Source organism: Notamacropus eugenii, chromosome 1 (genome assembly GCF_028372415.1).
Source record: "Notamacropus eugenii isolate mMacEug1 chromosome 1, mMacEug1.pri_v2, whole genome shotgun sequence".
Classification (NCBI taxonomy): Eukaryota; Metazoa; Chordata; class Mammalia; order Diprotodontia; family Macropodidae; genus Notamacropus; species Notamacropus eugenii.
Window position 1 is genome coordinate 433,012,406 of NC_092872.1, and position 12,518 is coordinate 433,024,923.

At 38.5% G+C, this 12,518-nt stretch overlaps 1 pseudogene; it reads right to left on the reverse strand.

Moving 5' to 3' along the window:
* Positions 1 to 379: 379 nt before the first annotated feature.
* On the reverse strand, positions 380 to 835 carry LOC140526511 (AP-1 complex subunit sigma-1A pseudogene; annotated as a pseudogene).
* Positions 836 to 12,518: the final 11,683 nt, after the last annotated feature.

Genomic DNA, 12,518 nt, shown 5'->3' on the forward strand with positions numbered 1-12,518 from the left:
AAAGAGAGAGAGAGAAAGGAGAGGATAACAGGATAGAGGAGAGAGAGATAGAGAGGGAGGGAGAGGAGAGGATAAGAGGAGAGAGAGGGAGAGAGAGATTATCACACACCTCTCTTCTTGGTCATTGTCTTTCCCTACCTATCTAATTTCTCAAACATCAGCTAGAAAAAGTGAAGGAAACAGGAAGTGATGGGAGTCAGAGAAAGAAAGAATGTTTGAATGATTTGAGCTCACAGCTCTCTCCAAGAGGAAATCAAGATAACAAGAGAAGGGCATTCCACAGGGAAAAGGGATCTGAATGTGCATGGACTTTGAAGCAACCAACCATGCCTGCCAAGGCATGGTGACCTTGCAATGTTTCTCCCATTGTGGGGAGAAGCTATGCCAAACCCATCTTCTCCTGGACATTTCGAGGTGACAGCTTCCTCCTGTGGTAGATATGCTTGTTCCATGGCCTTTAGCAAACTTTTCTTACAGATATCATGGACATCACCACCCATCAGAAATTCATCCAAGATGAAGTAGGTCTTCTCAAAGTTGAAGATGATGTCAGGTTCATATATACTGCCAAAATATTTGTCCAGGAGCTCCACATATTGGTGGATCAGTTCCAGCGTGATGAATTAATTATCTTGGCTCTCAATGGCACAGCAGAATAGAGGCTGGCATGTCCCTTATAGACAACTTTGAAATCTCTCCACTTGGGTTTTCTGGCCAGGATGACCTGCATAAACTCTTGAACCACCCTTTTCCTCTCCTTGTCTGACACAGCCAGGTACCATTTCTGCAGCTGCAGCTTCCCCTGCATGCTGAGCAGCAGCACAAGTCATGTCATCTTCTCTGCCCTGTGCCAGTCCCCAGAGATGGATGCCTACACCTCAGGCTGAGTTCCTTCTCTGTCTCCTGTGGAGACCCCCATGCCCACACATGGCCTGCTGCTAAGGGTCTCCAGGCCTCCCCTCCCCTTGCTGGTCCAGGGGCTCCTGTGGCTTGAGATGCCCCCTCCCTGCAGTCTGTACTGGCAGGGGTGGGGGGAGGGGGAGGCAAGGTCAGGGTCCCACCTGTGCCTACTCTTCTGCCTTGATTTCTTACCCTTGCAAGCCAGCCCAGTCTGGGACGGACACCTCTGGGGTTGGGGCCTAAGCCTTTCTTGTTGAAACTCCCTGTCCTGGAGTGCTGAGGTCTTATTGTTCAGTGTCACACATGTCCCCCTGCATCCAAGCGAAAGTTAGCCATGTTTTACCCTACTCCTGGACACCTCACCTAAAGCCCCCTGACTCCTGATCCAGTGCTTTTTCCACTTTGACATTAATGACATCAGTTGTGATAATGGAAAACAGAACAATGAATTGTCCCACAGAAGGACTGAACCTACCGTTAACAGGTAGCATAGTGGCCTCATTCAGAGGATCACAGGTACAGAGCTGTAAGGGACTAGAGAGGTCATTGAGCACACTGCACCCCCCCACACACACACTTTACATTTGAGGAAACTGAGGCTGAGAGTTCCAGTGTTTTGTCCAGGATTAGACACCTACTAACTTTCTGGGATAGGATTTAAACTCAAGCCCATGGCACCAGGTAATCTGCTGCCTCAGTCTAACCAGGCTTAGACGAAGGTATCAGAAACCTTCTTGTTCTGCCATCTGGGTACCCAGGGCTAAGATCTTTGTCACTTCTAGCTTGAGAAGAGTTAAGGGAATATTAGGTGTGTTGTGAGGTAGCTAGATGGCACAATGGATAGAGCACCAGGCCTGGGGTCAAGAAGACCAAGTTCAAATCTGGCTTCAGACCATTACCGGCTTTGTTACCCTGAGCAAGTCTTTTAACTCTGTTTGCTTCAGTTTCCTCATTTGTAAAATAAGAAGGAAATAGCAAACCACTCCATTTATCTTTGTCAAGAAAACTCCAAATGGTTTCACTTGGAATAGGATGTGACTGAACTACAAGAAGCCCATATTTTGGCAGCTTCTTCTTTTAAGTGGGCTCTCAATGATCATTTGCATTGGTCCTCTTCCCCTGCCCCTTCCCCTTCCTAATAGGGTTATCTTTATCATTAAATATTCTTGGGCTAGTTGTCTGCCCCTGACACAGCCCAGCTGAGGAGGAATCACAGATCATTAGGCAGCCTCCTGCCACCTTATCTGTTCCTAAGGACAGCCTCCATCCCACAGCCTTGCAACCCTTGCTTTATTCCACTAGACCCAGACTGGAAACCTCAGACGTAGCTGTCACCTGAGCCTGGGATTGTCAGCAGACTTTTCATGAGTGTGTCTTGTTGCCACCAGTCAGATTGGAACGTCCTGAGGACAGGGCCCCATTTCATATGTATCTTTGTCTCCTCCTCAGGGCCCAGCATGGCACAGAAGGCATGAGTAATGTCTGAGGGATGGACAGATGCTGGGAGAAGGGGGCAAGAGGGAAGGGATGTCTCATAGGAGAAATTACGTTTGTAATAGGGAAGAAACATGTGCAGGAGGAGACAGGGCCCATTGGAGGATCACTGCTTCATCCCAAGGGATAGAAGAGAAACCTATTAGAGCCCCACTTTCCTGTGGTAGCTAATTGTAGAGTATGCCTCCAACACAGTCATACTTACCCTTTCTCCCCAAAACTCCTCTATTCTCAATCTCCAACCAAGTAAGCATTTATTAAATATTTCCTACATAGGTAGGGACACAAGTACAAAGAGTGAAACAATGACTTTCTGTCCATTGTGTTCAGTAGCTTTTCAGTAGTATCTGACTCTTTGGGGTTTTCTTGGCAAAGACACTGGAGTGTTTTGCCATTTCTTTCTCCAGCTCATTTGATAGATGAGGAAACTGAGGCAACCAGGGTTAAATGACTTGCTCAGGGTCACACAGCTAGTAAACATCTGAGGTCAGATTTGAACTCAAAAAGAGTAGGGCCCACCTTGACTCCAGGTCCAGCACTCTATGCACCGCACCACCTAGCTGCCCATCAATTCATAAGCTCCTATTTCTCCTTTCTGAGTTGGGAGTCTAGCACTTCAGGGAAGTTATAATCTAACCACTACTCAAGTACTCTCAACAGTAGAAGCTACTCATGTGCCATTGGGAAAATTCCCCTGCCCCTACCATGCCTTACTCCCTGCTCTCCATACCTGGATCATGAGTGATTAAGTGACTGTGGAAGGCACCCAAAAACAATGACCTCTTTGTTCAAGGGTGAGGGTCAGTGAGTATGAGTACGAGCTGCTGTCTTTTTTGTTTTGGGTGGGACAAAGTATCTCTCCTAGGATGGGCCGAAATGGAAAAGTTGTCATCTGCGTCTCAGGTCTCATCACATTCATTAGCTTTTGCCCTAACTCACCCCTCTTCCCAACTTCTGCTTCTCTGTCTAGGGCATTGCCATCTTTCAAATCTCCAAGTTTCACATCCTTGGGGACATCTTCAATGGGTATGCCATCTTTTTTACCCCACGTAGCCTATCAATTGCTAAATCTTGTGGATTCAACTTCCACAACATCTCTCATCTACATTCCCTTCTCTCTACTCACACAACCACCACAACTTGATTTCAAGCTTTCATCATCTTGTACTTGACTATTCAAGCCTTTCCCCTCTTCAATTTATCCTCCACTCAGCTGCCAGACTGAGGTCTTCCCATATCTCTATACTAACCAATAAATTCTCTCATAATTCTGCTCACTTCATACAAGTCTTCTCATGTTCATCTGAAACCATCCTCTTCATTATTTGTTATGGTATAATAGTATCCCATCACATTCATATACCTAGGGATGCATTGAAGTCAGCTGGTATAGGTCAGTAAGAGCTGGTAGTTACATTTTCATTTTGAACATCTATACCTTCAGCATCAGCAAATACTACCAATCAGGGCCTGATTAATTGTTTTGTTAATTTTCTGAAGTGGTGGAGAAAATTTTAATATGCAGATTAAACTTAAGAGTGTGCCACCTCTATATTTCCCCCCAAAGAATCAGTTGTTTTACATTTATCAGCACACCCCTATATATGCCATAACTTATTCAACTGCCCCAATTCATGGGCACCTCTTCATCTTTAGTTTTTTGCCACCACAAAAAGAGCCTATATGTATATATGTATATCATACACCCATATGCATGTGTATATATGTACCTGAATATATACATGTGTACATATACTATACATACATATACATATCCTTTCTCTCTTCCTTTGGTATTTTTAGAGGTTAGAACTGGTTAGTATTTCTGGATCAAATGATTAGTTGACACAGTTTAATAACTTTTGGAGCATAGTTCCAAATTGCTTTCTAGAATGCTGGAACCAGTTAACAGTTTCCAATAACCTCTCCAGTTCTCTATATGTCGTAGAAATGAGACCTTCCTCTATCAGAGAAGCTTGCAGCAATTTCGGTCCCTTCCACCCTACTCCTACCCCCACTATTTACCTCTTTCTCTTCTAATTTCAGCTGCATTGGTTTTGTTTATGGAAAAATATTTTAACTTTTTCCTGATCAAAATTGTCCATTTTACCTTCTGTGATCTTCTCTATCTCTTGGTCATTCATGATCTCTTATCTTATCCATATCTCTGACAGGTAATTTATTCCTTGTTCCTCTGATTGGTTTATGATGTCACCCCTTACATCTAAGTCTTACCCATACACACACATTTGGAGCTTATCTTGGTAAATGGTATGAATGTTTATCTATTCCTAGTTTTTTTTTTGCAGATTGCTTTCTAATTTTCCCAACAGTTTTTTTGACTAGTAAGTTCTTACCTTAATAACCACTATCTTTGGGCTTATCAATATCATTTATTTCTGTATATTATGTAACTAATCTGTCCCACTGATCAACCTCTCTATTTCTTAACTAGTACAAAATTATTTACATGATCACTGTTTTATAGTATAGTTAGAGATTTGATATAGCTAGATCCCCTTCCTTCCCACTTTTTTCATTCTTTCCCTTGAGATTCTTGACCTAAAGTAACCATTTGATAGTTTTATTGGCATGACACTGAATAATTTAATTTAGATGGCATTGTCATTTTTATTATGTCGTCTCAGCCTGTGCGTGAACAATTAATATTTCTCCAATTATTTAGGTCTGTTTTCATTTGTGTAAAAAGTGATTTGTGGTTGTAGGTCATGTGCGTTTTGACCATTAGACTCCCAAGTATCTTATACATTTTCAAGTTATTTAAAATTAATTTCTCTATCTCTTCCTGCTGAATTTTATTGACAATATAGAGAAATATTGATTTATGTGGGTTTAATTTATGCCCTGTAAATTTTCTTTAGTTTGTTGATTGTTTCGACTTGTTTGTTGCCTCTAAACCGACTAAGCCAACGTACCTCTTTGACCACAATTATTCTCCCCATTTTTTTCTTGTCTTCTTGCAATAGCTAGCATTTCTAGCAATATATCCAATAGCAATGTTCATAATGGAGCTCCTTTCTTTGCCCCTGATCTTATTTGAAAGTTTATCCCCACCACACACAATGCTAGTTGTTGGTTTTAGGTATCATTTTAAAGTCATATCTATTACTATACTTTCTAACGGATGATTGGCATTGTACTTTATCAAAAGCTTTTTCTGCATCTGCTGTTATTATGATTTTGCTGTCTGTTTTTATGAATGGCGTCAATTTTGTCTATAGTTTTTCTAGTATTGAACCAGCCCTACCTTCCAGGTATAAATCCAACTTAGCCATACTGTATAATATATTGGTGTGGTCTCCTATATTAATTGCTCATTAAGGATATTGGGATATAGTTTTCTTTCTCTGTATTGACCATATTTGTGTTATAAAAGGAATTTGGTGGGACTCTTTTTCTGCTTTTTCAAACCACTTATTGTTCTTTAAATGTTTGATAGCATTCATTTGTAAATTTGTAAATCCATCTGGGACTGGGTTTTTTTTTCCTTTGGGTGTTTATTTATAGCTTGATTAATTTATTTTTCTAAATTAAGATTATTTAAGTATTCAGTTTAATACTATGTTAATTTAGGCATTTATATTTTTAAATATTCATTCATTTCCTTTAGATTATCAGTTTTGTAAACATCTAACTGTGTGAAACTTTTTAATAACCTCTTTTACTTCTCTTTATTGATTATGAATTCATCTTTTTTATTTTTGATACTGGCAAAGTGGTTTTTAAGAAAATCAGATTAGTTAATGGTTTATAATTTTTGTTTTTTCTTTAAAAAGTCATTTCCTAGTTTTATTTATTCAATTCATCTTTCTTGCTTTCAATTTTGTTTATTTCTTCTTTGATTGTCAAGATTTCTATTTTGGTATTTAAGTGTGGGATTAATTTGCTGGTTTTGTGCTTTTAAAAAGTTGCCCAGTTCAATAGATCAATACCTGACACCATACGCAAGAATAAAGTCCAAATGGATACATGATCTAGGTGTAAAGATTGATACTATAAACAAATTAGGGGAGCAAAGAATAGTGTATTTGTCAGATTTATGGAGAATGGGGAAATTTTTGACCAAACAAGAGATAGAAAACATTATGAAGTACAAAATGGATAATTTTGATTACATTAAATTGAAAAGGGTTTTGCACAAACAAACCCAATGCAACCAAGATTAGGAGGGAAGCAGAAAACTGGGAATTTTTGCAACTAGTTAGTGTCTGTGATAAAGGCCTCATTTCTAAAATACATAGAGAACTGAGTCCAATTTACAAGAATACAAGTCATTCCCCAATTGATATGAACAGGCAGTTTTTGGAGGAAGAAATTAAAGATAACTATGATCATATGAAAAAATGCTCTAAATCACTATTGATTAGAGAGATGCAAATCAAAACAACTCTGAGGTACCACATCACACCTATCAGGTTGACTAACATGACAAAACAGGAAGATGATAAATGCTGGAGAAGATGTGGAAGAGTTGGAACACTAATTTGTTGTTGGTGGAGCTGTGAGCTGATCCAACCATTCTGGAAAGCAATTTGGAACTATGGCCAAAGGGCTACAAAAATGTGCACACCCTTTGATCCACCAATATTGCTTCTAGAACTGTATCCCAAAGAGATCATAGAAATGAGAAAGGGTCTTATGTGTATAGAAATAATTATAGCAGCTCTCTGTGTGGTGGCCAAAAGCTGGAAATCAAGGGGATGCCCATCAATTGGGGAATGACTGAACAAGTTGTGCCATGTGAATGTAATGGAATACTTTTGTGCTATAAGAAATGATAAACAGGAAGACTTCAGGGAGGCCTGGAAAAACTTATATGAACTGATGCTGAGCGAAAGGAGCAGAACAAGGAGAACTTTGTACATGGCGACAACCATAGTGTGCAAGGAATTTTTCTAGTCCTTCATAGCAAAGCAAGGACTTAATAAATTCCCAATGGACATTTGAGGCAAAATGCCTTCCACATCCAGAGAAAGAACTATGGAGTTTGATCTCAGAGTGAAGCAGACCATTTTCTTTTGTATTGTATTTCGTTTTATGATATCTCCCATTCATTTTAATTCTTCTATGCAACATGACTAAGGTGAAAATGTATTTAATAAGTACAGATGCGTAGAACCTATATAAAATGGCATGCCATCTCAGGGAGGGAGTGGAGAGGGTGGAGTGATTGAGGGGGAGGGAGGGGAAAAAATCTAAGATATATGGAAGTGATTGTAGAACACTGAAAACAAATAAAATAATTTTTAAAAATTAAAAAATAAAAATTGCCCAATTCATTGATCTACTTTTTTCTCCTTGATTGATGAAAGTGTTTAAAGATAGAAAATTTCCCCTAAGAACTCCTTTAGCTGCATCTCCAAAAATTTGGTATGTTGCGTCATTGTTGTCATTTTTAATTAAATTATTGATTGTCTCCTTGATTTGTCCTTTGACCCAATCATTTTTTAGGATTGTTAGTCTCCAATTTATTAATTATTTCTTCTGTAGCTTTTTGTTGAATATAAATATAATATAATATATAATAATATAATATAATATAATATAATATAATATAATATAATGTATTGTGGTTCCTAAAGATGTGGTTAGTATTTCTTACTTTCTCCATTTGTGAGGTTTTTATACCTTAAAACATGGTCAATTTTTGTAAGAAATGCCATGCACAGTTGAGAACAGTCTGTTACTTTCTGTTCCCATTCAATAATCTCCAGAGGTCCTAGCATATCTAATTTTTCTAAAACTTTATATTGGTCCATATATTTCTTGTTTATTTTTGGGTTAGATTTGCCTAGGCATTGGGGTGGAGTGTGTTTGAGTTTCCCTACTAGTACAGTTTTACTATTTCTCTCTGTAACTCAACTAAGTTTTCCTTTCCAAATTTAGATGTTATATTATAGGTTTAGTATTGATATTAATTCATCATCTTTTAATTAAGGCTCTTTTAAAAATTTATTGACTAATTTAATTTGCTGTTGCCTTGTCTAAGACTGTGATTGCTATCTTTGAGTTTTTTTTACTTCAGCTGAAGCATAATAGATTTTGCTACAACCTCTTAATTTAATTCATGTGAATCTTTGTTTCAAGTGTTTCTTATCATTATTATCATTGGATTCTGCTTTCTAATCCATTCTGTTATTACATTCCATTTGTGGATGGGATCATACCATTCATATTCACAGTTATGGCCATTATTAGTGTTTCCTTCTATCCTATTGCCTCATACTTTTTTTTCACTTTGTTTCCTATGCCCTCTTTATGAAGAAGAGGGTGATGAGAGAGCAGCATGCTCAATGCCAGGGCACTAGGATCAGTACAATCTGCTTATGCTCTCAACCCTCTTCTATTTCCTTCATCCTGAACCCAATTCCAGGTTCTCATTCTTTCTTTTCTTTTAAACCCTCCTTGGTTAGAGTTTGTTTTGTTTAGGACTAATCCCTCCCTTCATCCTTCCTCCCTCTTTCTCTTCTCTCCTTTCCTTTGTTTCCCTGTTGAGTGAAATGTTTTTCTGTACCCAACTGTGTGTGTGCATATTCTTCCTTTCTTTGACCAACTGAACTGTGAGGTTCAAATGCCACCTGTTCTTCCCACACCTTCCTTCTTGTTTGTGTTGTCTACTGATACACCCCGATGATGTGAGATTTTTTTCCACCATCCTCTCATTTCCCTTCCCACAGTGTATTTCTTTGCCTTTCTATTTCCATTCTTTTCTTTAAAATAAATATTTATTTATTTATTTTCAGTGTTCCACAATCACTACCATACAACCTAGATTTTTTTCTTTCCCTCCCTCCCTCTCACCTCCTCCTTCCCTCCCCAAGACAGCATATAATTTTATATAGATTCTACACATACATTTCTATTAAATGCATTTTCACCATAGTCATGTTATATAGAGGAATTCAAATGAATGGAAGAAATTATATAACAAACCAAAACGTAATACAAAAGAAAACAATGTGCTACAATCTGCATTTGAATTCCATAGTTCTTCCTCTGGATGTGGAAGGCATTTTGCCTTAAAAGATCATTGGGAATTTTTTAAAGTCCCTGCATTGCAATGAAGTTCTAAGTCTACCAGAAAAAATCCTCACACACTGTGGTTGTTGCTGCGTACAAAGTCCTCCTGGTTCTGCTCCTTTCACTCAGCATCAGTTCATATAAGTCTTTCCAGGCCTCTCTGAAGTCTTCTTGTTCATTATTACTTATAGCACAATAGTATTCCATTACATTCATACACCGTAATTTATTCAATCATTCCCCAATTGATGGGCATCCCCTTGATTTCCAGTTTTTGACCACCACAAAGAATGCTGCTATAAATATTTGTGCATATGTGGGACCCTTTCCCATTTTTATGATCTCTTTGGGATACAGTCCTAGAAGCGGTATTGCTGGGTCAAAAGGTATGCACATTTTTGTAGCCCTTTGGGCATCATTCTTTCTTTTAAGATCATCAAAACAACATAATTAATTTGAGGCTGTCTATTTAGACTCCTTCTATGACCCACAATGATAATAATAAGGTTCAGAGGGAACACATGCATCACCTTGTGTAAGAACATAAACACTTCATCTTTATTTGGTTTCTTATGATTATTTATTCATGTTTACCTGTTGACCATGTGTTTGTGTTTCAAAGGTTCTATGCAGCTCTGATCTTCTCATCAGAAATGCTTAGAAAGCATTCATTAAGGGTCTATTTTTCTCCCTATAAGTTTATACTCAGTTCTGTTGGCTGTTATTCTTATCCCTAAGCCTATATCTTTTTTACTTTTGGAACATCAAATTGCTAGCTTTCTTTTCCTTCATATTGATCACTCCCTAATTCATGTGACCTTGACCATAGCACCTTGGTACTCAGTCTTTTCTAATACTACTTACAGTATTTTTACTTTGGTCCTGAAGCCTTGTATTTTGGCTGTAATGTTCCTGGGTGTTTGCATTTTCAAGTTTCTTTGAGGAGATGACCAATGAATTCTTTCTATTTTGATTTTGCCTTTCTCCTGGTTCAAAGAGATCTGAGAAGTTTTTTTTTGATTTCTTGAAATGTGATGTCTCAGCTCTTTTCATAACATGGCTTTTAGCCCAGTGATAAATTTTCCAATCATCAATCTGTTTTTGAAGTCAGTTATTTTGCTATAAGATAGTTTTATTTTTCAGTCTTTTGACTTTGCTTTAAACCTTTTATTGTTTCATGAAGTTATTGGCTTCTGTTTGGTTCATTCTAATTTCTAGGGAGTTTGGGCAAGGTTTTGCACCCCTTGTACTGAGCTATTGGTTCCCTTTCCAATTTTCCCCCCATAACTTTTGGTTCTTTAACTTTTTTTTTTCCTCTAGCACTGTCATTTCATTTTAAAGAATCACTTAAACATTAAAAACAAAAAACAAAAAACAACCTCTTACTTCATCTTTTTTGGAAATTCTTGAATTTGCCCACAACCCAAGCTATTTTTCTTGGAGGCTTTGTTTTGGAGTCATACATTTCTTCTGGATTTGTGTCAAGTATCCCTGTCATCTTAATGACTCTTTATATCGGGATTCTCCTTTTGTTTGTTTTTCCTTTCAGCTTTCTTCCCAACTTCAGACTTCATGTTAGGGCCAGATTCTGCACACTTCTAGAAGGAATGTCTAGGCTGAGCTTGTGTCCTCTTGGGTCTTGTGACTGCTGTCTTAGGAAATTGAGTATTGAATTATTCTTAGAACTCAGGCTGGGAACCTGCATGCTTTCAATGCTCCCATAGTGACCAGGAGAAAGTCTGATGGCTGCCCCTACACCCACCCCAGTCTAAGCTCTGAAAGTTCCTGACCTAGGTTTGGATCTGGGCAGCAAATTTATGGGTTTGCTCCTGGTTGGAATCTCAGTAGACGATTGCTGAACTCAACCACGATAAGACAACTGAAAAGTTTTACTGATTCAGTTAAACAGAATAGTAGGTTCCCCTTTGATCTAAATTCTGACCTTGGTTATCCCACTACAGGGTTCAATCTCATCTAGAGGCTACAGCTTCGACTCTGCTCTACTCCATTCTTGGGAGTCAGAGCCACATAGTTGCTGCTTACTTCTGAACTTGCTCCTTGTTTAGTACATAGTCTAGGGCCCATGCCTATTTCTTCCCCCCAGACTTCTACCCTTGAGCAGTTCTTTTATTCAGTCAGCCCTGCATCTGTGACCAGTTAGGTAGTGACAAAGCTGCTAGCTAGCATCTGAACCTGCATCTTCCACAAAGTCAGACCTCTCTGTGTGGGTCCAGAACATCTTGCCTTAATATACAGTGTTGGCTCTCTTTCAGTCTGTTCTGGAATGTTCCATATAGCAGTTCCTAGCTAGACCCTATCTCTAGCATCTAGACTCCCTATGCCAACCTGGGCTGGAAAAATTACTGATTTGGGGGGAGAGTGGAATTCCAGATCAGGACTTGATCTAGTATGTTTACAGGGTCTTTGTGGAAAAGTTGTGGGGAAAGCTTGACTCTACTTCCTGCTACTCTGCTATCTTGATTGGTCTTTAAATCTTTGTCAATTCTATCTTCATTATATCTGTCATTCATCCCTTTCTCTCCAGGGGAACTACTTACCTAGTTCAGGCTTTTATCATATTTTGAATAAAATATTATAATAACCTCCTAGTTTGTCTCCTAGCTTCTGGTTTCTCCTTTCTCCAACCCTTTCTCTACAAGTGATAATATAATCTTCCTAAAGTAAGGTTTGATGGTGCTTTCCCCAAGTTGAAGTCTTGAGGCTATTGCCTTTAGGATAAAATACAAATTTTTCAACCTGGTATTTAAAACTTTATATAAGTTTCATATTTCAAATTTGTCAGATTTCTTCCTTTCATGTGCAGAATTATCTCCTAGATGCTCCCCAGACTCAGCATTCCCAAATCTATCTTGCACAAACTGACTCCTTGCCTGGGATGCCCTCTTTGCCTTTTAGAATTCCTAGATTCTTTTATATTCAGTTCAGAAGCAACTTCTATTTACAAATTGGATGCCTCATTAGAATTCAAACTCATTGAGGAGTTGTTTTTGTTGTACATTTCTTCTTTGTATCCCTAGTGCGTAGCACAGTATCTTGCACATAGTAGGCATTTGATAGACACA